Source organism: Lepidothrix coronata, unplaced genomic scaffold, assembly GCF_001604755.1.
Source record: "Lepidothrix coronata isolate B3197 unplaced genomic scaffold, Lepidothrix_coronata-1.0 Scaffold128, whole genome shotgun sequence".
NCBI lineage: Eukaryota > Metazoa > Chordata > Aves > Passeriformes > Pipridae > Lepidothrix > Lepidothrix coronata.
This window is the reverse complement of record NW_016690308.1, coordinates 130241-156804: the sequence shown is the minus strand read 5'-3', so window position 1 is coordinate 156804 and position 26564 is coordinate 130241. Positions and strand designations below refer to the sequence as shown.

Genomic DNA, 26564 nt, shown 5'->3' with positions numbered 1-26564 from the left:
TCCTACTGCAGAGAATATAATGGACCCTGATTGTTAGTTTAAGATAGGGGAAGGTAATTTGCACATTTTTTGTAAGTGGAAGTTAATAGCTTTGGAAAGGGCTAAACTGATGAACTTCCTTTTTCCTGCTGAGCATGAGATGTGACAAAGTAAGATCCTTGGAAGAGTAGCAGTATCACCCACAGACTCCATGCAAATCTTGAGAGATCTTACATCTCTGGCAAGATGAGGATTGTTCAACATTCATAATACCTGATTTTACAAAAAGTCAGTTTACTCAGCTGGGACTGGGTGCAGGGTTATCAAGATCTTTGCCTGATCACACCAGTAGCCCTTGCCCTTGATGCTCACAGTTAATAACACAGATAATGTTTTGGAGACTGTGAACATTAAGCTGATTTACTAAATCAAAAACTTTTGGCACTATTAGCTGCAACCCTGAGCTGTAAAAAGAATATCCTGTGCCTTTTGCAATATTATTCCTGATCTACATATCCTTAACGTTGTTTCTGATCTATATATCCTTAAATTTCCAAAACTTTATCTGCCTTCCAAGGTGGGATAGGTGGGCAGCGGGATACAGAACGAGTCGTAGGAAGGAAAAGTTTGAATGTGGCATCCTCTAAAAACACCACGAGCCTTTCAGTGCTGTGGGGTCCAAAATAAAGATGCACTGTCAGCATCAAGTTTGCATTCCCGAAATGTCACTTCTGGAGAGGTACTTCAATCCTGTTGACTCTTACCCTGAGTAGTGGTGCTATGAGACTTTGATTGGACTACTCAGATTTTCCCCTTGCTTTTATAGATGTTGTTCCTTGGTGCACTTCTTAACAGAAATAGAGCAGCATAATTTATTAGGAGGGATGGTATTTTGATCTATGATCATCAATAAGTCTGTGGCCTTCAGACCAAACACTATTATCAAGACATCCATTGAACTGGAAACACCATTAGAGAAGAGACAGCTAACTCAGCGTTAATCCAGATTTTTCTGTTCTTCCAGTGTTTGAATATTTCCGATAGTACCAAACCTCTGGCAATTCCAGGTGATTCCCACACTGATTTATTAAGGTGGTCACATAGACAGGTGTCTTTTAATACTGTCCTACAATGATTACACCTCAGGTTGACAGTTAATATAATAATTTCTAGGGTCATGAACAGGGTGCAATATTTGCATGTAAAGATTCAAAAAACTATGCAAAAATCATCTAGTCACAAATGTGCCTTGCACTACCAGCAACATAAATTAGACAAGGTACTGTATACATTTGGAGAACAGTGTCCTGAACAAATCCATTAGTAGTCTAGTGAACATTTCCAGTATAACCAGCATGTTTTCTCTTCTGCAGCTGACAGCAAGCTGCTTAACCCTGGTTACAGTCCCAGCTGAAGCCTTAGTTTAACCAGCATCTACAACCTTTTAAATCTGAAGCTCAGATTGCAGTTGTGTTGGTCAGCTGTAAGAACAGCATCCCCATCACTGTTCTGCACAAGGAAATTACAGGTCTGGCTCTTTCTGCCTTTCTTAATATTTATGCATCTGGTCTGGCAGCATCCATCATCGGGGTTGCCTCAGTTGGTGCCCCAGAGGGATGAAATAATAGCAATTTCAAAACGAGCCACAAGATGAGCAGGAATAAGGAGAGTGGGGGGAGCTGCTCTCAGGAGTCTGTCAGAGTTAGGTTACATCAGGCAGTATCTCTTGCAGCACAGGAAGAAAAATACACCACCACAAATTAGCAACAAAGGAAAACAACGAGTGTGAGCTTGTTTCAGCAGGGGGGTGGGGTGGGAGGAGCATTTGGTAGAACCCTGTAGAGAATGTGCATTGCCAAGGGATCAAGGCCTGGGTGGAGGCACAAAGTACTTTGTAATGGACCTTGCAATCTTCAGGCGTGGGCAGTGACCCGCTCCAGGACCACCCCATGTGCAACCACGACTCCCATAAAGCAACCCAACCCAAGGAGGGGCAGAAAGTATCTGTTCTTAACCTCTGGAGAGCAAGTCACCAAAAGGCAGCAGCTCTGCAGTCCCCAGGAGGAGAGGGAACACCAGACCTCAGCTGGGAAGCTGCTGTCTGACATCAGAGCTTTTTTCTGTCTGTAGTGGTACAGAGGATTTCCCCCCCAGGTTCACACCTGATGTAGGATAAAGGCAGCTGGGTCCCTCCTGGACAGCAGGGTCACAGATAATGACCCTTTCTAGCACAGTGCTTTCTTACACACACCACATTAATTCCCTGCTCCCAGATTTCTCTAAGGAGGCACTTTGCTGAGGTTTTGCTACATTGTCAGAGGCTTTAGATTAACATAGACAACAAAGTAAATTACTAATCCTGAGGACTAGGCATGCTATTTAACGTTCCTTCACAATGTTAAGTGCCCATCTGAGGGGGAAGGGCAGGGAAGGATTTCCAAGTGTGCAGAAATTTTTTGAGCTTCTAAACTGAAGCCCAGCCCCCAAAATTCCTTTTGCTATTTTTTGTTCTTTGACAGTAGCACCCAGAGGCCCCAGATAAAATTATTTTGCAGGTAGGCACTGGAAAAACACACTGTGGATTGACAAAGGATAGTAAGGTGTGAAGTTATTTACCCCTTCCACCAGCAAGATGAAGGGATCTCATATCTCATATCTCCAAAGCTTTTCCTGGCTGCCCATCATCCTCTGCCTCCCCCATACAGAAAGTGCAGCTGCACCATGAGCTGGGGTGAGACATACTCAGAAGCTCTGAAAGCCCAAACAAGCACTGGTGAAATCTTTTGCTTGGCAGGTGTGAACTTCACCTGCTGTCCATCACCTCAAACAACCCCGTTGCCCACCACCTCATCCGAATTCCTCCAAGTAGTGTTCAAAGCACTGATTCTGAGCCATAAAACCTCTCCTCCCTGAGACTGCTTAGAAGCTACTAGAACCCCAGCCCTACAGGTACAGAAGGACAAGACAGTCTCTCCAGGCTTATCCCCCATCCTGCTCTGCAAAGCTGCCTCGTGGGCCTCAGCAATGCTTTGAAGAGCTCAGGAACTGAGACAAAGGGGATGTCACAGGAGAAGGAAAGGAGAGAGGGAGGAGTACTGCAGCCCAGCTGGCTCACTGGATTTGTGTGGGTGGGTGGCAGGTTCACAACCAGCTATTCCTTTTATTTCTGGATTTCTGTGTCTGCTTGAAAAGCTGTACCAGCTCTGCTATATAAACAGAAACACAGAAAATTGGGCTGGAAATGCCAAGATAACCAGAACATCAAATCTTAGCCTCATACCTTTCCTTCGCATTTCAAAATCCATCTCCCAGAACATGTCTGTCTTTAGCCTGAAATTAAATCCCAAGTTTTAACACCTTCACAAGCTTTAAGTATTTTTCTTCTAGCAACTGAGGTTGGCTATTGTCCCAGCAGTCTTCTCTCAGATGAAAGGCTCTATTACACCCAACCCCTTTCCAACACTCCTCCTGGATCATGGGATCACAATTAACAGAGTTTGCACTGAGATGTGCACAGGGATCAAAGGGTCATCAGCTTTGCTGTTCATGCAAAGTGGCAACCTGTCATCTAGAGACCAAGCACAGCACCTCATGGGCTTCCCCACCTCCCAGAGTCTGTCTGGACTGGCAGATTATAGACGGCAAAATGTTTGTCCATTGTGAAAGGTGCCAGTCAAGGATATATTTGGGACTGAGATGGGCACAGCATCTTTTCCCTACTCAACTAAAATACTTCCTTGTTCACACCTTGACTGAGGAGAAGCAGCAGAGTCTTTATCACCTGCTCAAGGATAAAAAATGACCAACTAGTTGGCTTGTCTTACATCCCCTCACCAAACAGGGACTAGTCCATGGGGCTTGTCTCCTGGCAGCTTTATCCTGTTTTGAGCAAGGGGCTGTTCAGATGTGGGTAACCTGGAGCCACTTCTCACACACAAAGATTTCAGCTGCTGAGACAAGGGGCTCAGTGGGAGGGGTCAAATCAGTGACATTCAGTATTGCAGGTGTAATGTAAATAAACACCCAGGGGAAAGGAGAGCACCACTTTGTTTGTGCTGCATCACTCCTTTGTAAATACTCAGAGCTTCCAGTATTAACCACCGCAGACGTGAAAAAAGCAGGATGCAGAGAGGACATCACAGGAGTCCTTGCACTAGATTTTTTTTTTCCCTTTTTAGCCTAGTTTTCTGAGGAAAAAGGCTTATCTGGTCATGCTGTCTGTCTTTTAATCCCCTCTAATAACTTTTGAATCCATTGGCCAATTTCAACCACCCTTGGGATGGAAGTAGACATTTCAGACACACTAAACGCCCACTCTTCTTATAGAAATGGAGAGCTAAGAAATATAAATCAGTGATAGTTGATGTCCCCTCTGTGGTGTGGCTCCAACCCCTCATTCTGAGAGCTGGCAGTCAGCATGTCAATCAGTTTAGGGATGTAAATGAATCCTCAATCCTAAATCCTGCATGCATTGCCATTCAGTCCCACAAGTGGTCCAGAAGAAACTATGGGCTTGGAAGAATGAGTTAAAGATAAATGAGATAGATCCATAGGAAGTTATGCTGGATTAGTTTTGCTAGTCCTAAAGCAACAGAAGCTTTTTTTTCCTTCTTTTAGGACAATAACCTTAGAAAAGCAGAATCAGTGTGTAATTTCAGGGATTAATATTGTGGCTTTCTCTCTTATCCTTTTCTGCCTTGAAATAGTAACGTCTAAACCTTAGCTCCTGAAGAAAGAGGAGGAAACCAACACTGATAATATGAATGAATCCCTTAAAGCAGGACCATGAAGAATAACAAGACCATGAAAGCCATTCAGCTGTCCTTTTGGTTCAGGGATAGCAACTTCATGCAAAGCCTCTGTCCCGGGCAGCAAAACAGCAGGGAAAGACTCCCATAGGAGCCTGATTGTTGGGCTGAAATCCTACTCTCCTGAGAGCAGCATATGGTACATGAGAGCTGCAAAAGCAGCCTCTGAATTTACACACACTTTTAGCTTTATTTCCCAGACTATGTGAACCACACTGAGGATCTGAACCTAGAAACAGGACCTTGGTGTCTTAACAAGGTTTTGTGCATGCATGCACAATATGCTGAAAGTAAGTTTTAAGCCAGGAGCGAAAATATGCTCCCAAACTCACTGTGCCTTTGCTACAAAGGGATGCAGACAACCACAGGACTAACAGATCTTTTTCCCACATGGCAAGCTCAACGTCTTTCAAAGCTTCCCCCCCCCAAAAAAAAATAAATCTAGCTCAGCTGCTATATATCATGAGAAATGGCTGGTGTGCCCAGCACACTGGCAGACTGCCTGGCTACCAGCTGTGGTCCGATTTCTAACCCCGCTAAAAACAGAGGTCTGCCAGTGGACACAGTGCCACAAAAGCTGCAGAAAGCAATGCCTGCCTTTGGATGTGCCTGTGAAACCCCAGTCATGGCCAAGGAGATGAAGGCAACGCTGTGGGCAAGACTTCAGGCAACTGGGCTCTCTTCACAGCGGACAGCAATGACCTGGCATCATGGAAGCCAGTAGGAAAACTCAACCCTGGCTTCTGCCTGGAGGGCAAGAAGTTCAAAGAACTCCAAGCTGGCCTGTGGCCAGACTGAGAGGAGTGTTTAACTGGGTGCCTTTAAGACGCATTTCAAACATTCCCATAAAAATGCCATTTCCATCTAAGTCCTACGCAGGCAGGCTTGCTCTGCTCCTCTCCCACTTAAGGAATGCAGCAATTATGCCCACAATGGGAGATCATCCCGCTCAACAGCCAAGCTGCTTTCCCATCAGTCAAGCTCTGGTTCTGGAGGCAGCTCTCACCTCAGAATCAGCACCTGACAGGCAAACTTTGGCTGGCTTTGAAAATTGAAAGGACAAGGTAAAATTTAGGTGTCAGGAAGGCCAAATTACACTCGGAATTGCTTTATGTGGGCTGATCAGTGCAGATCTGAAAGGCCAGTTTCCATGATCTCTAGGTATCTTGTGCTCTATCCTCTCTCCTGCCCATGTAAGCACTTCCCAGGCAGCCTCTAGACACTCTTCTGATGTATTAACTCATAGCTATTAACCAGCATAGGATTTTCAAGGCCACATTTGCTGTACCCATCTCTGGGATTCGGGGTTTACTGTTTGCAAGTCCTGCAAATCTTGTCTTGAAGGCAGCCTCAAGGTTTCTGTCAGAAGGCAAGGTAGTACAAACTTTTTTCCTGCAAGGTAGTTCATCTATTTGCTGTTTTCTTATTACTGTAATTTTCATATTCCTTTATCCTGTGAACAGCTCTTTTCAGGTCAAGATGCTGAGAAAAAATCTGTGTTGCAAAGTCAAATGCACCTTCGTTATTTAGTTCCACAATGAAAGCCAATGACACTCTTTTGCAAGCCTTTCTCAGAAGGTGCAGCTCACTTGTCTATCCTGGAACAGACAGGAACCTTGATGAAAGTCAGGTGATTTTACCTCCAGTAAGATAAAACAGAGTGATGTCCAGCAGAGAACTACCTTCATGTGCTTTAAACAAGAGTAATGTGGGTTTTCTTCTTCCTCATCTTGTCTTTTCTGGCATGTGTCCCCTGAGTCAGTTGCAACCTGGAGGATTATTTCTCTCTGTGTTGTAGAGAAGTGCCTTTCTTTTGTTTCAGGTATTCAGAAGATTGTAGATATCTTTATAAAATGGAGATCTCACCTAGTTCATTCAGGTCTCTGGCACCGCAAAGCTGCATTATTGCAACATGCTCAACTTAGGTCTAACTTCAATTTTAAAGACTGTTTTGTCAAGAATACAGTGAGGCAGTCTGCCTTCTGCATAGACCACACCACTTGAGCACATTACACATGAATTACACACACATCTTACTGCTAATTCACTCCCAGGCATCATTCAGAATGCAAAACCTTAGCAACAAACTCCAGGAAAGATTTGAGCCTCAGTTATACCACTGTTCTGATACAGCTCTCTGTGATGGAGCTGAGCTTTGTCCATAGAACAGATCCTACCTCTAGAATTCAGACATATTGGGAAAAAGATCTCGCCTCAATCTGAATTCAGAATAAGATAAATAATGTCCTTCTATTCACTTACAGGTGAATGCAGGCTTCTCTTCAGATTAATCTCTGAAGATTAATCTCTGAGTGGCCATTTGGGGTCTGAAGGCAGCTGCTCCTGTTCCCTGCCCAGCCCTAGAATAAAGATTGGTCCTGTCTTAACCACAGCAAAGCAAACCTCAGCTGTAAGGGTGATAGGTGTCTTTTAAGTCCTCCTAGCAAAACTGTAGATAATACTACCACCTGAGACTTGACTTAGCACTTGGGCTTGATCAACACCCAGTTCAGAGGAGGTGGGAAACACAGCGTGACCTCGATGCCATTTCACATCTTCCCTAGTTTCCCCACTCTCTGAGCAGCAGTGTATCTGCACAGGTGGGAACTGGTGCCCAGCTTTTGTGCCAACACGAGTTGCAGCTCCTGACACTCCCTGGTTTATTGCTAATGCAACAAATAGCCTTGGGTGTGCAGTATTTGTTATGACAAGCTGGAAGAGGTCCATGCATCAGATGATGAAGTTGTTCTTGTTACTAGCAGGTGCAATTGTCTTTTCTGCTGAAATAGTACACTTTCTTCCCCATTTGCTCTTAATTTCTTCTCCTCTTTGACTACTTTTTAAATATTTTACAGATGTTGTACACTCATGGCTAAGCTCTGCAACACATTTTCAGCAGTTTTGTTGAGTCTGCATTTTCAGAGTCTATATGGGGCTAGGATCAGGGTTAGAGCCACTCATGCCAACACACTTTGAATGCTCTCTTGCTCATACAGCACAGTCTTGACATGCACAGCAAAGTCCATGCCGAGAAAAAGCTAGACAAGCCCCCAGGAGAGGTTCATTTTGAGGACTGGAGGCCAGCACAGACCTTGGCTGAAAAACTCAGCATCCCTGAAGACAAAAGCCTTTTTGTGTTTCATCACCTAAACAGCACATTTTAGCCATCCTACATCAGCAAAGCACACGGTGAGAGCACAGATGTTTCAAGTTCATACAGCACCAATGCAGAGACAGAGGCACCTCCAGGCAACGTCTGGGGTCATACAAGGGCATTGTCACATAAGTTGTTTTCTCTCTCTACACCTGATTAACCAGGTAAGGCATGCTCACACAATTTCTCTCCATGAAAAGCCTGAATCCCGTGCTGTCTCTTGGAATGGGAGGTGCTGCTGCTTGGAACCAAGCAAAAGCAAAGTGATGGGGAATGGTCACCTAAGTAGAATTTGAGGCAGGAGTGGGAAGGTTCTGGAAAAAATAAATGAACGGTGGTGAAGACAGAAATTCTGGAGGGCTGTGGGTGGAAAGACCCTTCACTGGGTCCCTGGAACTGAAAGGGGCATGCTGAGGCTATCTGTGGAGATTTGAAGAGGTGGACCAAAAATTTGTTTTCTAGTGTATGGTGCAGGGCCAGCTCTCTGTTGTGCCATTTCCACAGGACTTTGGGCATGAAATTTGTCCTTAGTTTTCCCCCTGTAAAATAAAAAAAACAGCACTCGCTGTGGTGCAAGGATGCTGTCTAAATAAACACAAGAGATGTCATTTTTGGTAGGTTTTCTTTTTTTTTCTTTTTCTTTCTCTTCCTTTCTTTCTTTTTCTTTATTTCTTTCTCTCTCTTCCTTTCTCTTTTTTTCCTTTCTTTCTTTTTCTTTTCCACTATCTCATTTTCTCTTCATTGATTTTCCAGCCCAGCTTGGCAGTGTTATCAAATGCCCAGATACCTCAATGAGGCAACTCAAAAGCACCCAAGGCAAACATCACTCTCAGACTGATCTCCATCTCCATTCTCAAGAAGACACAGGCTCTTCTCTGTGGAGTGATGGCCCTGTCCTCCAAAATTATGACTCCCTTTGCCTCAGCTGCTGCAGCTTTTCCTTTGGAGGTTATCTCAGGCCAGCCCAAGCTTCCTTGAGGCTGGTTGAACTGACAGTAAAGAGCAGAGCTTCTCAGCCCTACTGGATCAATCTCTGAGAAGCTCAGCCTGACTCTCACTCCAGCCCTGTGATCAGTCTGCCCCTGTGACTTCACCTATTCTCCCCTCCCAGAGAAACAAGTGAAGTGTCACAGCCAATAAAATCCAGGAACAGTGTTTGGACAATGAAAGTTCTGCCCTTAAAAAATAGCATTTAAAATTAATGGCAAGTAGCACATATGAGTTCCTCCTTTAACTTAAATCTAAACACAGTGCTCACAGTAAAATCAAATTGTCATCCAAAGCATTTACCTCCATTATAAAAAATTTTTGCCAATTCCAATATAAAACTGCTACTTTAGTAACAAAGGAGAGGTCTTTGGATTTTCAAAATACAGAACAGGTCCCTATGAGCTATTCAGGCATAAAAGTCACTGTTCACCAAAATAAGGATTTCTCAACCCATATTTGAGCATCTGAGAAAGAAACTGGCCTCACAGCCAAGATGTTATTGCCTGGATCAGCATTCTATATATGGGGTAAAAAAAGGAGAAAACTATACCAAGTGTAAAGTGCTAATAACTGTCAAGAAAACATGAAAAGCACAATAAACAGCACACGTTCACTTTAGTAATTTGAGGCTGTAAAATGGGAAATAAAGTCAAAACTAGGAACACCAAACACACACAAAACATGTTACTAAATATACCAGTGTGGTAAATGCTTATATGGCAAAAGGGATACTGTTTGGACCCTTTCTTTTGGCCAGGAGAACAGTTATGAGACAGGAGTGGTTCTGGTGGTGGGTCAGGATGAATACGAGCCCTTTCACTCAACCAGTGCTCTGCATTTTCCTCCACCTTCCTCAGCCTCATTCTTCCTCTCCCTCCTGGAGGCTCAGTGCACTGGAGGAAGAAGATGGGGTGGAGTACAGCAGCTGTGGCTGCAGGACTCCTGGGTTCAGCAGTGCAGGGAAAAGTGAATCCCAAAACCCATCCTTTGTCCATTTCTAACTTGGATGCTGTTGGGTTTCCCTTCAGCAGCAGTGGGGGATGACTCACTGCTCACTGAATTCCCTGCACACCAGTGCTTGGACTGAAGTGCTCTGTGCACACAGAGTCCACAGTGGAGCATACAGTAACCCATGGCCTTGTGAGGCGATGGAGACCACAAGGATGTTCCTCCCTCCATCCCCCCACACTCTGCAGGATCCAGACCAGAACATAAGTTAGGGTGTGCTGCGGGCCTGATTTCCCAATCCTCCCAGTCTACAGTGGTGTGATAAACCAGCTTTCCCAGTGCAGGGGATGGTGTCATGCTGAGCACACCTAGGTCATGCAGTGCAGAGCCCCATTAGAGATCCCTGGACCAGCTCCAAATGAGTAAAAGCATCCACAGCACATAATACAGCAGCATATAACGATAGTAGGTCAGGTCCTAGAAGCAATAAAACCACATTAGCAGCATGTAAAACTATGCTAAGTAGCCTCTCTGGTTGTGCCCTGGAAAAAAAAAATAGCCTCCTCCAGTAGCTCTTTACTGCAACCACTTACAAGAGAGCCTGGGATTTTTTTTTAGGTTCAGAGGAAAAGCTCTTGGGGCATGGGCTGCCCTTGGTCACAGTGGGATGGTGAGGGATGGTATAGACCCTCAACAACTCATGCAATCAGCCACAGAGAGATACTGCTGCTCTTCAGCAGAGCTCTTTCATGCTTGGTGTGTGACTACCTGCAAGGTGCAGGGGGTGAGAGGATTTGAGCAGCTGGAAGAAGCAATGCCTCATTGGGGTTAAGGGCACTCCTTTGTCCAAGGGTAGGGGAACCTGACTGCTGCTGAACTGAAGAAGCAGACACTTTAACACAAGAGTGAGATTTAGAAAATCTCCAACCTAAAAGTACTGTACTTCTCCAATGAAGCCAGTGAAGCACAGCTTTCCCACCAATAACATTTATTGTTATTATTATTAATATTTATCATTATTCTCAGGGCACACAAGTAAGGTAGATGGTTCCTGCAACAAGGTGCTTACAAAGAGCCTAATTGTTTTACACAAAATCCATGTTTCATCCAAGGGATACCACCCAGCAACTGATACCAGGATGAAAGAGAACCCAGCAGAGATTGCACTTTTGTTACACATTTTTTCCAGCAAATAACTGATTAAAGTTTGCATTCCAAGTACAGCTATGCTCTAGGCTTATGAAAAATCTTCTCATTTGAAAGTCATTTTCCTCCTCTGCATCTGGGACAATCAGCAGCATGAAATAGAAAATATTAATAAATAAATATGCATCAGCCCAGAGTTCATGTTCAGTCAAAGCAGGGAGGCCTTGTGTCTCTTGCTCAGGGACCCCAGCATCAGTGGGATTGAAAGACTGAATTCAGATACTTTCAGTAAATGAAAGAAAATCTCACTGCTTTGCAGGGATTCAGTCGTGGTTTTGGAAGTTATCTCTCCTCCTCATAAACCTTGGTGTTCAGCTCATTGACCCAGGGCTATAGCTCACCTCCCAGCTTGGGCTTTCCCACAGAGCAGAGGATTTATCCCAAAGCCCAGAATGTTTCAGCCCAGGAAGAGTGTGCTGAGGACACTGACTGTCCCAGTGATGGTGTTTTGTTGGAGTCTTCAGCTAAGGATCAAGTCAGAGAGCAGCAATTTACTGCTTAGCTGCAGAAGGACACTGGCTGTAGGATGATGACTGGTTTTGACTCTGGTAGCATTTTCCTAAGTCCCAGTTATGTGTAGGCTGTTAGCAGAAACACAAAAGAAGGTGGCATGATATCATAACCACATTCCCTGGGAAAAAAAATTATATTTGCAGTTGCCATCATGTGAGGTGGGAACACGTATCAGACTTTTATGTATTAATGGCTGTCCTTTAATAAAAGAGGTGCATGGAGGTCTGGAGATGTGAAGCAGATCTGTTTTACTGAGGCTGTCTGCAGAGGAAAGGTGTCACCCTTAATGAGATGTTGAGGACTTTTCCCTTTCCTAGTTTCCCAGCTCTCTCCAAATACCTGCTTCATTGTCCTTCAAATCCCACGTTGGCCATGTAGTGCAGAGCCTGTACAGTCACTCTCCCTGGACCCTGAATGGCTCAAAAATTTTTCTACCTCCTATCCTATGACAACCAGAAATGCTGCACACACTTCAGAGTGCAAAATGATTTATTAAAAAAAAAATAAAATAAAAAAAATGAAAAGAAGTCAAGAATAACACATTACTCAGATGCCTGTGATAGAGCAGAAAGAATCAGTGAGAAAACTGCAGCTAGAGAATTTGCTGGCCTTTCTAAGGGCAAGAAGGAACTTTTCAAACACATGAGGAACAAAATGTATCCTCTAAGTACCATCAGGCACAACAGAACAGAAAGGGTAGAAATGTTCAATACCTATTTGTTCTGTACTAGGAAAAAAATCCATGCAATGGAGCAATAATATGCTGAGAATGACATTTCACATTTAAGAGCGATAAAGAAGTACAAAGCACACCGGTTTCTTTAGCTAGACTTTCTATATCAACAAGTCATGGTAATTGAACCCAAGAGTTACTACAGACTTGGCCAAGATGTACTCTGAATATCAGTGTTGCTTTTCTAAGTACTGGGACGCAGTGGTAAAGCACCACAAGAAAATGGTTGTGGCAGTATTTTATACAGCTAAGCAGAAGATCTGAGTGACTGTGGGCTTCTCTGCTTTCTGGGCAAAAGAACAGAATAGCTGATGCAGGGCTTGGTTAATCAGGGCTCAGGGGACAGTGATAGAAATTGATGGGAACATTACCCTTGTAGAGCATTTCAGTTCCCATGCCCAAAACACAAGGGTTATGCTGATAAATTAGAAAGGTCTAGGGAAGTATCACTAAGGACAACTATGGGCTAGAAAACAGGCTCATAGTAAATGCTTCAGAGAGCTCTATCATACCAAAGAAAATGGAAAGGGATGAATTAATCACTACCAGCACCCTTGGACAAACACAGCTAAAACATTGCTATTCCTCTCCATATTACTGAGTACTCTGCAGTCTGTCAAGACTGATGTAGAAGAAATCCAGTGGCCAGGAACTAGAACAAAAGAAATATAAATTAGGTGTAACGTGCACCATTTAAAGAAAACAATTTAACCATGGCTTACAAAAAATAAAGGGTGGAAAATCCACCCATGTCAATTCCTTTTTTCTTGACAGTATATGCTGTAGCTGAAACAATACTAATTATGAGGAGCCCTCTGCTATTCTGGAGACAGAGTACATGATCACAGTTTTACTTTACAGTTTTATAACCTCTAAATTATGAGGTTGGACCTAAATTGCCTAGCCTTTCTTTTTTTTTTTCAGTCCCACTACCAAATGAACAGAGAGGCACAAGCCAAAGTTGTGTACTTGGGCTTCAAGTACGCACTTCACAGTGTGCGTGGAGCTCTGTTATAAAATGTGATGGGAGGGAGGAGAAAGCCATCCAGACAAAGATAAACAGATGCAACAGCAAAAAATAAACATTACTGCAAATCTAGACAGGTTCAGGGTCCCTTGCTGCAGAAAGAGGGCTCAAATCTCTGCTCCCTTTCTGCTCCAGTGCCTGCCACAGCTCGGCTGTCGACGGGCTGCGTTACAGACAGGCAAGCGTCACCCCACGACACCACCTAATTGGCACCCAGCCTTCCAGGGAGTGGGAGATAGTCAGCCTAAAAATAGGCTGTTCTCTGTTTTGGCTCTCCCCTCTCTCCATCCCCCCGCCAAAGGCACAAGGCTGGCGGTCCAGGGAAAAACATCCAGAAAAACAGCAGTCTCAGCGGAGAGAGCCAGGAGGTGTTTTTGGAGGGGGAGAATCGGGATGGGGTGCTGTCAGGGTGATGCTGAGCATAGCACAGGGGTCTCTGCCTGCCGTCCTGCTACTGGGAAAGAGTGATTTCCAGCCCCTTTAGCACAGGAGATGCAATCCAAGCCCCTGGCCCCACTGGAGGTGTGGGGACAGAGCAGAGCCACACAAACCACCCCTGCCCTCCAGGATGGTGTCCCAGCCAACCCACTGCTGAGGAAAAGCAACTGAGCTTGGCTCTTGTGGAAGCTCCCCCAGCAGCTCCCTCATTGTTCCCTTCTCAGAAACTCTCTCTGGACATCCCTTTATCCTGTGAAGGCCTTTGCTTCAACAGACTGTGCAATTTTTGGTTCAAGGAACCAGCATTTATAGGCAGAAAAGCCTCACAGGACAGTTTTACTAGGAATTTCATTGACATTGAAGATCCTCGTAGAACTTTGATGAACACTTGAACTTTAGTCTGACATTTAAGTGCCAAAAACTCTGTATGAAGCCCAAATTAAGATATCTTATACTCTGCTATTGATGTTTCCTTTCATATTCAGTTTTACAAAGCCCCCAAACATCAGTAACATTTTAGAAAGCATTGGTTCTGCTTTTAACTGCATATGACAAGTCAAAATCAATTAGAGATTGATCTCAATTCTGCTTTTTTTTTAATTTATTTTTAGCCTGCCATTCAGTTACCAAAGTGAAGAAATGCAATCAATGAAGTGAACTTGCTTTGTAGCAAAGCTTTTGCCTAGATTATAAGACGTTTTGCAAAGTTTCTCAAGCTCCTAAAGGCAACTGTGCAAATAACGCTGCTTATTGAATTCTGCAGAGTGCTCTAACAGCAAGACTGATGGGTGGCCTAATACATTGTGTAGTTGCTATAAGCAATGATCTCCCATGCTAATCACAACTTTCACATTCATTAATGTTATAGGAACCTCCTGGAAAAAATCATGTAGCGGGGAACGATTCAAACATATGCAAAGCTAGCTGTGACTATAAAACTAGCTTTCAAACTGACATTGGGGAGAAAATATTCAACATATTTGGCATCCCATAGACCTAAATATGTGAGATGATGCTTTTTGAGTCCTGCTCTGGGCCACGTGGTCCTGCAAACCACAATTTAAAATGGGCATGAAGTGATGTTGCTCTGCATTCAAGGTGAGACTCTGGTCCACTGAAGTGAGATGAGAAAATGCCCTTGCAAGGGCATTCCTCCAGGTTGTTGCTTGGGTTGTTTCCTGTCTGGGCAGGACTTTGGGTTAATATTGGGAAAGGATAAAACAACAGATGCACATAAGTTAAGGCAGAGTTACTCCTTGGCCACCTCCGGGGACCATCACACCATAAAAACAGTGCAGCTGGCACCAGCCCCACCTTGGAAAACAAACCTATTGACCCAAGGGCTGGTGGGGTGGTTGGCAGTTGTATGGCCCTGCCACTGGTCAGCAGCACTCCCTGCTTTACAAAACTGCCCAGAGCTGAGAAGCTGAAAATGAAGGTACCAAAGGGAGTGCATGGGATGAGGAACCTCCCTGAAAGGGCTCACCCATGCAGCAGGAAACAGCCTCTGCATTTCTGGGGCACAAGGGCTGCTGGAATTCATAGATACAACACTGATAGTCCCTCCAAAAGGTGTTTTAAAACACTGTCCTCCTGGGCCAGGTAAACAAACAGCCATCAAAAATAACCTCTCTAACAGAAATAAAGCTTCTGGTGTAGACCACCCCCTGCAAACCAAACCAAGGCACTAGCTTGCCAATAAAATACACCATTTCCATGCTGTGTGCCAATGCCTGTGTTTTCCCTGGGGCCTTGTGACCTTTTAAACTCAAAGGTAATGCTGCATGTTGCTCCCTCCTGATCCTTTCCTCCTAGAGGACTGCAGAGAACTGGGCACTGCTCATTACATGCCTCTGCACTGGATCTGCCTATGACAACCTCACGGTGGGTTCCCAGCTTTGCGCCGTCACGGTTTATCTTTTGCGGCCAGAAGCCCCTGTTTCTGCTCATCAAGAAAAAAGGCAGCCAGCACGTGTGCACGTCGCTCCCCTGGCAAGATCCTTAAGAAAGGTGACTCTGTGCCAATTATTAGCTCTGAAAGCACACCTGGACATAAACACCCTGTGCAAGATACGGGGGGAGGGGGAAAGCATATTGATCGGCAACGACGGCAGAGGGTGGGTTTGATTTATCGGGGGAGGCAAAAGCTGTGGCAGAGAGAGGCGAGGAGGAGGAGCCCGAAGGTGGCTCCCAGCCACGTCCACGCTCCTTTGATCCCGGGGCCATGCTGGCTGCAAGCCAGTCCCTGCTGTGGGCTGTGTTAATCTGCGCTGGCCGCGGGTGCCTCCCGGGAGGCTCGGTGGCAGCTGGAGATTACCGGGGTCAGGGACACCCTCCATTTTCCCTTCCTCGCACCACTCGCAGCGATGGTCGGGCCGAGGGCCGGGAGAGAAACAGCCACAGCCTCGTTGCATGGACACACAAAGCTCAGGGGTATCCTCGGTGCGATCCCTGCTGCCTCTCGTCCTGGTTTAACGCACCTTCTAGCTGGGCACACATATGCCATCTGACACCACAGATATGCCAGTTCCCAGCAGAATGGGGAGTATGCAACTGGTGGAGCTGGAAATGGCATTTTCCATGTCTTTGCTTCTTTCCTGATTTGGTTTTATATATTTTTATATATATATACATATATAAATAAAAGAGATATATTTATCTCTATATGCATAAAAATGGTTATTATATCAGATGTATTCATATTTGATGAACATAAGTTGGGCAGCAATGCTGATACAGTCAAACATTCCCCTTGCACACAAGGAGCCTCAGATATAACAGTGCATGGGGCAGGATTAGAGCAGGAGGGCCATAGTCCTCTGGGACATCATCCCACTTTCACCTCCTCCAGTCTTTCAACAGGACCTCAAGCTCTCTCATGGCTCAAGGCACCCTTGGTCCCTGACTCCTGACACCCACTCCTCAGCATATGGTACATGCAGACCTATCCACAACCTCCTGAAGCCAACTGGGATCTTCAGCAGGTTTGGATCCAGCACTAAATCGTATGATGGAACCTCTTCAGATTATTCCTAAAGGTGTTGAGATCCCAGGGCTTTGTTTCCAAGTCCCCTTTAAAACTATACAATTACAGCCCACACTTGGCATTACCTGATTTCGTGGACATGACTGGTGTAGGTGAAGCAGTGACTGGCCTGGAAATGGGACATTAAACATAAAATGCAATATAATATGGAATAGCATTAAAAATTCTGTCAACGCACATTACTGAAGTAATGTGCTCCCCTATGGAGTTCTGGTGGATCCATAGCTGTGTAGTATGTGGCTGGGTCACCCCATGGCCACTTTCTTACATTACACTTTCTTACACTCCTTGAGTCTGTCTATTGTCAATCCAGGAACATCCTTTAACAGCACTCACAAACCCCAAATATTTTTCTAGTCCTGAACCTCTGAATCAAATTGTCCAGTAGGTTCAAAAGCTAGAGGATAAGAGAGAGGCACAAAGGCGAACCAACAGAGAAACAGAGCAACAGAAGATGAGTTTTTGGGGCTTGTGCAACTAATGACTAAATACACAGGAAATCAGAATTTCCTGTGCGAAAAAAGGAATTGTGCTATTATTTCTTTCTTATATTTAACAAATCCAAGCACTAAAGGGATAAAAAAGACATTACATCTGGCATAATGGTTAATTAAAACCATCTAAAAGACAGCTTTAGAAAATTTCAGAGAGGGAATGATGTTTCAAAGTGTAATGTCAGCTCTGAAGAAGTCAAAAGGAGCTTTACCTTTGGCTTCACCAGGCTCTGGATCAGGCCCTTAAAATAGTTCTGGAAATGCTCCAGAAAACTTATTTCTGATACATTTAAGCTCTGTGCTTTGCAGCTATTCGGTGATTTTCTCTGTTAGTGTTAAACTGTCCAGGGGACTTTTATGCTCGTAAACAAATCCTCCATCTCCCTTATGTCGCTTTTACATCGACACTGCATCACTGACTTCAATAAACAGCCTCCTGATTCACCCTGTTATGAGACAGCGAGCAGAATTAGGCACCAGAGATGTGTCTAAAAGCCTTGGTTTCAGGTTCTGAACATCACTTAGGATAATTAATAAAAGAAAACCACAGCCCAGAATATTTCAATGTTTTCAGATCATAAGCTCGTACGCAGCCACTTGCCCTGTTCCCAGGAGTCTACAATCATAATTTTGGTTGGTTTTTTTTTAATTATTGTTATTTTTATTCTAAGGGTCTTTTATGCCATTCTGCATATCTCTATAAAAGAAGGCAATGTGTTTCCCAGTGTGGCATTTCTAGGTTCTTTCTGGCCTGCCCTAAGAAGCAGCTAAAAAGCAGCGATCTGCACTGGGACCTGACTGTTGAACACACAACACACAGAGCAAGAACCCGCCAGCCCAGCACTGCTCAGGTTTCACAAAACAGGGAAAACCTCGAGAAAATTTTAACAAAAAGAACAATTTTTCCTGGGTGTAATGACATGTGAGGAGCAGTGCTGCATCTCACAACTACCGGAGAAAGCAAGTTTTTCAAGCCATCCTGTGCAGGCAGAAGGAGATCTGTACACCTTGCAGGTGCTTGTTCAGACACTGTATGGACATAACAAAACTTTTGAGGGTCGTCAAGTTTAGCAACTTCATAGAAAAGCAAACTCAGTGTAACTCAAGCAAAACTTCCGCTAAGGGCAAAAGAACCCAAAACCACAGAGATTTTCCTGGGAAAGTTTCTACCCCAGTTTTACCCTCCCATGAAGGATTTGGAGCTTCAATTCAAAACTGCCTGAATCCAGCAGGAACATGAGCATAATGAACCTACAGGAAATTTGTTCTAGAAACACTAAAGTACTTCTTTAGCTAAAGTACTACTACAGAAGTTTCATGAAAGGATGGGGCAAAGGGGAAAAGCACAGATAGGATTTATTTTGTCTTTATCTTTCCATATTCATATGATGATTCCTTTTTTTTGTTCCCTTTAGCTATGACGTTCAGTTTCATAACAACTATTTACTTTTCTCTCTTTATCTAACAGCTGTCTGCTGAGAAAGATGGAAAAACAAACTAAACATGTTAAAACCAAGAGAAACCATTCATATGCAATGTATAATTGAGTGCTATATTTAAGTCTTTGTACATTATCTTTCAAATTATATTTAGTTTCAACAGGAGGGGAAAAAAAATCTCCCTTACCTTCTAAAATTAGCAACAGAATTTGTATATTGTTTTCAAATACAACCGCTCTTCCTCAGAAACTTTTGCCAGAGAATAATTAATGACTGGAGACAGGGAATCTGACTAGATCAGATGTATTTTGACATTGGCCCACTAACGGTCACCTAGAGCAAAAAACGGGGGAAGTCCTCAGGGAAAGGGCCGTGTAAATCTGGATTAGCTCTGCTGAAGTCAAACAAATCGATCTGGATTTACACCGGCAGAGCCGAGAGGAGGATTCATCCCTCTGTTTGACGGGCACAGGGAAGGAAAGAGCTACGAGGACCTCAGCAAACCGGGGGGGGAACTTTGCCACGCACTGCAACTCCGAAGGGGTTATTTCCCAAGGGACACACAACACACGCCGGAGCAGCCCCTGCTCTCACATGAATGAGAACCACACGCACGCATCGAGGGAGATTAGACCTCTCGACGTGAAACACTTCTGAAAAGAGACAGAGGAGGGAGGAAAAAAAAAAAAATTCTTAAGATACTTGCAGTGCTTTCCAGACCCTCTTGCTGCGGACACGGCCGGCAATGCCTTTGGCCCCCCCAGCAGCACGGGAGCTGCGCATAACTCGATGTCAGAGGCTGGGAACAAGGCTGGGGAGGCAGCGGAGACGATGTGCTGGGCCCCGGGGAGGGAGAGAGGGCGGCCGCGTCACGGCGTCGCACGGGCTGTACTAATATGGGGAGCAGCGACAGCCAGAAATCCTCGTCCGGAAGGAAAGGACAACCCCTGTAACACGAGAGTCGGCACACCGCCGTGGGGGGCTCCGGAGGGTTTGGGGCTTCCACGGGCCAGGAGAACGGCACCATTGGCTGCATCTGATGTGGCAGCCAGGGGAACAAGTTTTGGTGCAGGGGGGTCCCTTCCCCGCAGCACTCATCTCTATTAAACGCGGCGTAATTACCCTGTTATAATCAGGCAGGTATTTTAAAGAGGCTTTAGTGTGATTTTATAATTGTGCATTATGTAACGGCCACTAATGTGTCAGGCCTCAGACAACACCAAGTGCCTGTCTACAAGTCAGGCTCTAACACTTTAAAGGTGCTCCCTCCTATCCCCCACTAACATCGCTCTCCCTAAACCTCTGCCCACTCCACATCACAGGGAAAACCAAAAACTTCATGACAGAGTTTCTCCTCTTTAGGAGCCTTACACCGTGGTGAGGGAGCTTTCTTTATTTATCATCACTTCTTTCTAAAGTTCATGTTTTTTGGGATTTCCCAAGGGCAGTGTCTGACCTCGCACAGCCTGGCAGCAGAGATGCTCCTCAGAGGACCAAAAAGGGCTGGCAGTGGGGCATAAAATCCAAGTTGGCTCCTACAGGGGTGAATTTTTGCTCACTGGAAATAACTAGAAGTGATCCCTCTGTACTGTCCTGTTTTGATTTCCCAGGACCAAGTTTCTGTAAACGTGAAGCCTTGATGCACATAAAACTTGTTAGACCCAACATGCTGCAAGCCAGCCAGGCAGAACAGTGGCATATTCAGCCACCAAGACAATAACAAAACTGACCATTTTGGGGGGCAAAAGTGACCATTTCATTATGATAAGGAAAAGAATCTTGGAAAAATAACTTTAGAAATAATGCAGTTTTTAAGAATGGATTTTGGTCTAAAAAGTTAATCTTTAATCTACCTTCAGCTAACAGGTCTTAAAAAAAAAATTGCCCATCAACAAGTTTTTCTATAGCTTTGTATCATATAGATCTGTTTTATTTTCTCTTAAGCCTTAAAGTCAGCAGGCAAAAAACCTCAACCACAACTCACACCTCCCAAGAACCCTTCAAAACCCTAAGACCTTAGGCTTAGTGTTCACGGTCAGGCTTCACATGCCATGAATATTGAGAAAGACTCATTTCTTCCAACACACCACAGTCTGCATTCAGTCACCTAACTTTTTACAAACTTGCAATTAAAATCAGTAAGACTTTTTATGTATTCCATACTAATATTGGAGTTGGATTAAAATTAATAAAGCACAAGTTGCAGATATCTTTCAAGTGATAACTTGAATGCAGAGCAGTTTTAGCACCTTAGGAATCCAGCAAGCTTTAAAAAGAACCTACAACCTGTTGGTAGGGCTCTCAGCATTGCAGTAAAAAGCCTCTTTGGCAGAAATTTAGCAAAGCAAGAAAGCTCAATTCAAGCTGAGAGATGAAATAAATAATCCAGTAAAGAATGGACTTATTTTTGACAAGATATAAAAGAAAACCTCTGATTTTAAAATCAAATAAAAAAGGGCAAAGAGAAAACTTGGAGCTTAGGAGAATTTAAATTTTTTCTGCATGTTTTGGTACAACAGTACTATTTGATGTGTCAGATCTCTTAATTCAAAAAGCTCTTGCAATATTACGATAAAAATAAAACCCAAGCCATTCCTGTCATGCAGAACTGTGATTAAAAAAGGCTTTGTTCAATACAAAGAGCAAGGAGGCATGGTTTTGCCATGAAGGATAAGGAATCTTTTGACACTGATGAAAATTTTGCACACAAAAGATTCACAAGGTGACCTCCTCGTGGAAGGCCAGGCCACACCTCCTCAAAGGTGGGCGTGTGAGAAGAGAGGGAATTTTTGTCGTTCTTTTGCCATCTTTGCTGAGAATTTGGCTTTGTGAAGTCAGACTGATAAGAAACCTGAAAAAGAGGGGTAGAAGGGGCAATTATGACAGCTGGTACTACATGCATTTAACAAAACCACTCTTTCCTGAGTCAACTAGGGACTGGGATATGTGATAACTTCGGTAGATACGCCCTCTTTCTTCTCCCAACCTGAAATCTGGGATCTTGCTCACTGCAACTGGACAGCCCGGAGCTGGTCCAGTAACACCGCCCCAGAATGATTGGGAAATAAATAAGGAGACATAATTAACCTAAGAAAACGAAGGTACATTTGTAAGACTGACCAGATCACCTGCAGTTAAACTAAAAGGAAGATACCATGTGTATGATGGAGCAAAAGGATCCTCCACAACAAACTTTCTGAACTACGTGGATCTCTTCAGTGACACAAAAACTGCCAGAAGGAGAGAGGAGTTAGGGACATTCCAGTTCTGGAAAAGTTTTCTCTTCCTCATTATTAGTAACTCTAATTACTTTGAAAGAAGAGCAATGAGATAAATCCTGTAGAGCCAGAAATGTGACCTGATTTTCTTCCTGATTTAGAAACTGTCACTTTGCAAGAGAAACCCAAAGAGACAGAGACAGGTCAAAGTGGGCCCATCAGTTTTGTTTGCAGACTAAATAATAAACCAAGATCAATAGAAATACAACCAGGGTTTCCTTTTGGTAGATATTCATAAGGACAATCCTATTTAAAAGATAAATAAACACACATTTATCTAAACTTTTTTGCAGTCATACATGATACTGTTAAAGAGATATTCACTATGATCAAATAGAAGTATACTCAACTGACTTCATGTGTTTTCCTACAGGCTAGATGGTGCAAGTGAGAAGTGATGACAGAATTCCAAATATAAATTGCTGTATCCTTTGATTAAGGCCCTACCTGAAGACAACATGTGAACACAAAGCAGAAAGGTCAAATGTATATTTAAGAGTGATGCTGCTTCTGTGTTACTGAAGTTTTATTTTACAGAACTCAGAAATTAGTTGTTGTCACTTTTTAACTATTAGGGCTATAATCTTCAGAAGTGATTCTTGAGGATGTTCAGAGACAACTTACAAGGTAGCAATTTTCAGGAAGAACTGAGCACTCACTCTCTGAAAACAAAAGGTCTCTTCTATGTTTTTCAGGTTGAACTTCCAAAAACTAAGGCATCTAAGGTGATAACAGGTGACAGCCTGTTCCTTTTGAAAAGCATGACCAGGCTTTCCAAATGACAACCAACATGTTTTAATATGCAATCCAACATGTTCTTTACTCACATGCATACACAGAGGATTCTTTCAAGATATTAAGCAGAAAATGGTAATGGGAAGACAAACCAATCCCTATTTAATATCTTAAACAGGATATTTTAAAGAAATTAAAACTAACTAGCTATATTTCATAAATCTCCCATGCCAGTTTAGGATGTCATTTCCTAACAGCAAATTTTTGAATATAATTTTGACAACACATTTAAACCAAGAACACAGCAACCACTCAACATTTTCCTGTAACCTGTAAAAGTCCTGGGAGGTGTTAGCCGGTGCCACAGGTGTTAGTCCATCACAGCGAGAACCAGGGCCAGTTTCTCATTCAAGTCAGGAATACAATGCTCTCAACTCTGTTGCAGTTTTAAAGTCTGTACCCATAAGATGTCATTCAGAGTCATGAAGTCTCGTGGTCTACATACCCCCTTCATGGTCAAGGTATTTAGGCTACATACCCAATGATGCAACCGAATACCTTTGTGAGCTCTGACGAATGATTCAGGGCATGAAACAGTATCAGTTCTCTACCACACTGTACAGAGTTCTGGCATGCTTTAAATCTGCAGGACTCCTCACAGCAAAACCTACTTCTGTGGGAGAACACTGGCCTTAGAATCTGACCCTTCGTGTTTGTAAAACCCTCGGAGTGTCAGACAGAAGTACAAAGCTGCATTATGAATGAGTCAGAATGAGTGTCAAGATCTGAGAAAAACCATGTGACAGTATTGAACTCCAATCATGAACAAGTTAAGTAAAATATTAATCTGTGATTATTTCTGGCAATACTGTGATCTGTCTCTACCAAAGTTACATAAACTCCACTACTCGAGGCTGAGACCTTTTGTCACTTTAATCTAAAAATATCACAACTTGCAGGACAGGCTTCTATTGCTTACATGTTGAGACATTTGCCCCCAAAAGACATTCTTCTTTTCTAAAGGACCCTCTACCTCTGAAGCTGTCTGCCAACTGTGTTTGCCCTTTCAAAAGGCTACATCAGAATAAAAAAAAAATATTAACAAAATCAGTGAATATCGCTTCAATTCCATTTGCATCATCTCCATTCCGTTGTTGCACTGGGCTCCCCTCAACTTTGCCAGAACCAGATGTCTCATTGAGGCAATGCACTCAAACCAACAAAAATGACACTTTCAAAACCACCGCTTTCTTGGTCCATTAGAATGAGAGGGTTTCACTCCTCACTGCCTCACAGCTCTGACCTTTCCAATTCTCTGCCACCAAAAGCTTATAGGATCTGCTGGATCCATCTGCGTCTCCACCTGGCCTGTTTTCCCACGCCAAAAGGAGGGATCAAATATACGTGTCTGAAAACACATCCCTGCTTTTTCTTCATACCACCCGGGGGGGAACCCCTTCACCAGTTTCAGACGAGAGGAAGCCTCCAAGACCACTTCTGCCAAACCCCGAAATTCAGGGAAATTGCAGCAAAATGAACTTCAGCACCTTGGACAGGACACACAGACGGAAAATCGCCGAAATCAGTTCATTGGCCCCGAAAATGTTGAGCCTGTACATGACCCTCTAGGACACATCTGCGGGCCTGTTTATTTTTAGTATTGACAAATCCTCTTTGAATCACCGCGTTTATTCCACCATCCGCCCTGTGTTTTGGGAAGAGCTGCTCGCCAGCCCAGCAGTGGGAGAAATTGGGGCCACCAGCCCCGGATCCAATGCCCGTCTGCAGGATCAGCCACTGCCCCAGTTGTGACTGGGTAAGCTTGGCTCAAGCACTCACAAAGCCCAGCTCATCCTTCCCAGGCAAAACAAGACCTGTTGCTGTAAGTGTGCCTGGCTTGCATGTTTCTCCACTTTCCAGAGGCTCATCTCCACCTCCTCACCCAAATCTCAAAAAAAAAAAAAAAAAAAAAAAAAAAAAAAGTCTGATTTATTCCCACTACAGCCACACTTCGGTTGCATAAGTTTTGCTTTAATTTAGCTTTCATTCTCTCTCACAGTTCTCTCAGTATTCATTGTTCCCCTCAGGGTTGCCTCGATAAAATCATGATCACCTTGCTGGAGTGCAGCACAGCTCTCCCCAGTTTTCTTTTATTTACATAAGCCAAGTCCAGTTTTTAATTTGTGCTGGTAAAAACTCTAAATATTTTAAGCAGAGGTGTTCTGTAAAGAGCTTTGAGGTGTGTGGTGCCATTAAGATACATACTTAAAATATGTCAGTTCTTACAACAAGTAATACCAGTAATATTCTCAAGATACAGAAGAACGATACATTTTCCCTGCCACCGCAGAAATACCTATTCTAGTTCTTTTCTTCCCTTCACAACCCGCCACTAAATTCCCACTCCAGTACATCTGACACCACGTAACATTAAACAAACAATTTGCAGATTATTCTCTCTGCTGTTTGTTCTTTCCCGGCACTTCTGGGTGCGGAAGCGAGATGGAAACCAGACCGATTCTCTGCCAGAATTACCTCTAAACAGCAACATATATATATATATATAAATATATATATGCTCTGCTTTTACAGCCCAACACAAGCTTTGCTATGCCAACTTCACTCTGCTCCAGCCCCCGGTCCCTCTCTGCCGCCCTGCTCGGACGGGACGATCGCGGTTCTCCTCTCGCCTCGAGGGAAAGTTTGGGGAAGGGAAAATCCCGGCACTACCAATTCCTCCTCCGCGACACGCTCGGCACCAGGCTTCTTTTCCGTTTCTTTCTTTCTTTTTTTTTTTTCCCCTTTTATTATTATTTTATTAACAGGCAAACAACAAAACCAAACCAAACCAAAAAAAAAAAAAAAAAAAAAAAAAAAAAAAAGAGAGAGAGAAAAACTTACATTGGTTTATTTAATTTTTCCTGCTAAACCAAGAGTCCCAGAGCCACTTCATTGTATCCACAGAGTTTTTAGTCCCCGAGCGGTCCCGTCCCGCGGGAAGGAAGCGCCCGGCTGCCGGGCGCGGAGCGCGCTGCCCGCCCGCCGCGGAGCGCTCATGGCTCGGAGCCGCCGCGCCGTCTGTGCCGCTGCCGCCGGAGCGGAGCGGAGCCAGCGGAGCCCCGGCCGGGCGGGCGGGCGGCGGGGGGGAGTGGGGAGGGATGGAGGGAGGAGGGCTGGAGGGAGGCGGGAAGGATGGATGGACGGACGGAGGGAGCGGCGGAGGCACCGCCCGCCCCGCCGAGCGCAGCCGGGGCGGCCCCGCAGTGCCCCCTGCAGCCGGTGGGGGGAAGGGACCGGGGAGGAGAGAGGGGAGGGAAAGGGAAGGGGGAGTGATGGGGAGGGAGAAAGGGGGATGTGGGAGGGGGAGGCGTGGAGAATAGAAAGGCAGAAAGGTGCAGAATGGGGAGGCAGGCAGGAGGATAGGGAGGAAGGCAGAGGGGTGTGGAGGAAGGATAGGCAGGGCTGACGGGTGGGGAAGGAGAAACGATGGGCAAAGAAAAGGGGTGGGGTGGAAGGAGGGATGAAAAGGGCTGGGAGGAAGGGAGAGAAGCATGGAAAAGGCAGCGGGAAGTGGGATGAGGGAGGGCTAGAATCATAGGCTTGTTAGATCATCAAGTCCAACAGTTAAGTCAGCACTGCCAGGTCCACCACTACACTGTGTCCCTAAGTGCTACATCTGCGTGGTCTAGGGTGAAAGGAGGGATGAGAGGAGCTGGGAAGAAGGGAGGGATAGGGAAGAGAACGATGGAAAAGGCAGTGGGAAGCGGGATGAGTGA

General features: G+C 44.4%; 1 protein-coding gene across 5 annotated transcripts in view; it reads right to left on the bottom strand.

Moving 5' to 3' along the window:
• Positions 1-25760, bottom strand: part of LOC108503005 (sodium channel protein type 5 subunit alpha-like) — a 224290-nt gene extending 198530 nt beyond the window's left edge. For 4 of the 5 annotated variants that reach the window (XM_017826522.1, XM_017826524.1, XM_017826525.1 and 1 more), the window contains exon 1: positions 25690-25760. The gene's annotated coding sequence lies outside the window, so the exon portion shown is untranslated. Of the gene's footprint in view, positions 1-19477; positions 19627-25689 lie in introns of those variants that run through there. The other variant, XM_017826523.1, reaches the window with a different exon arrangement.
• Positions 25761-26564: the final 804 nt, after the last annotated feature.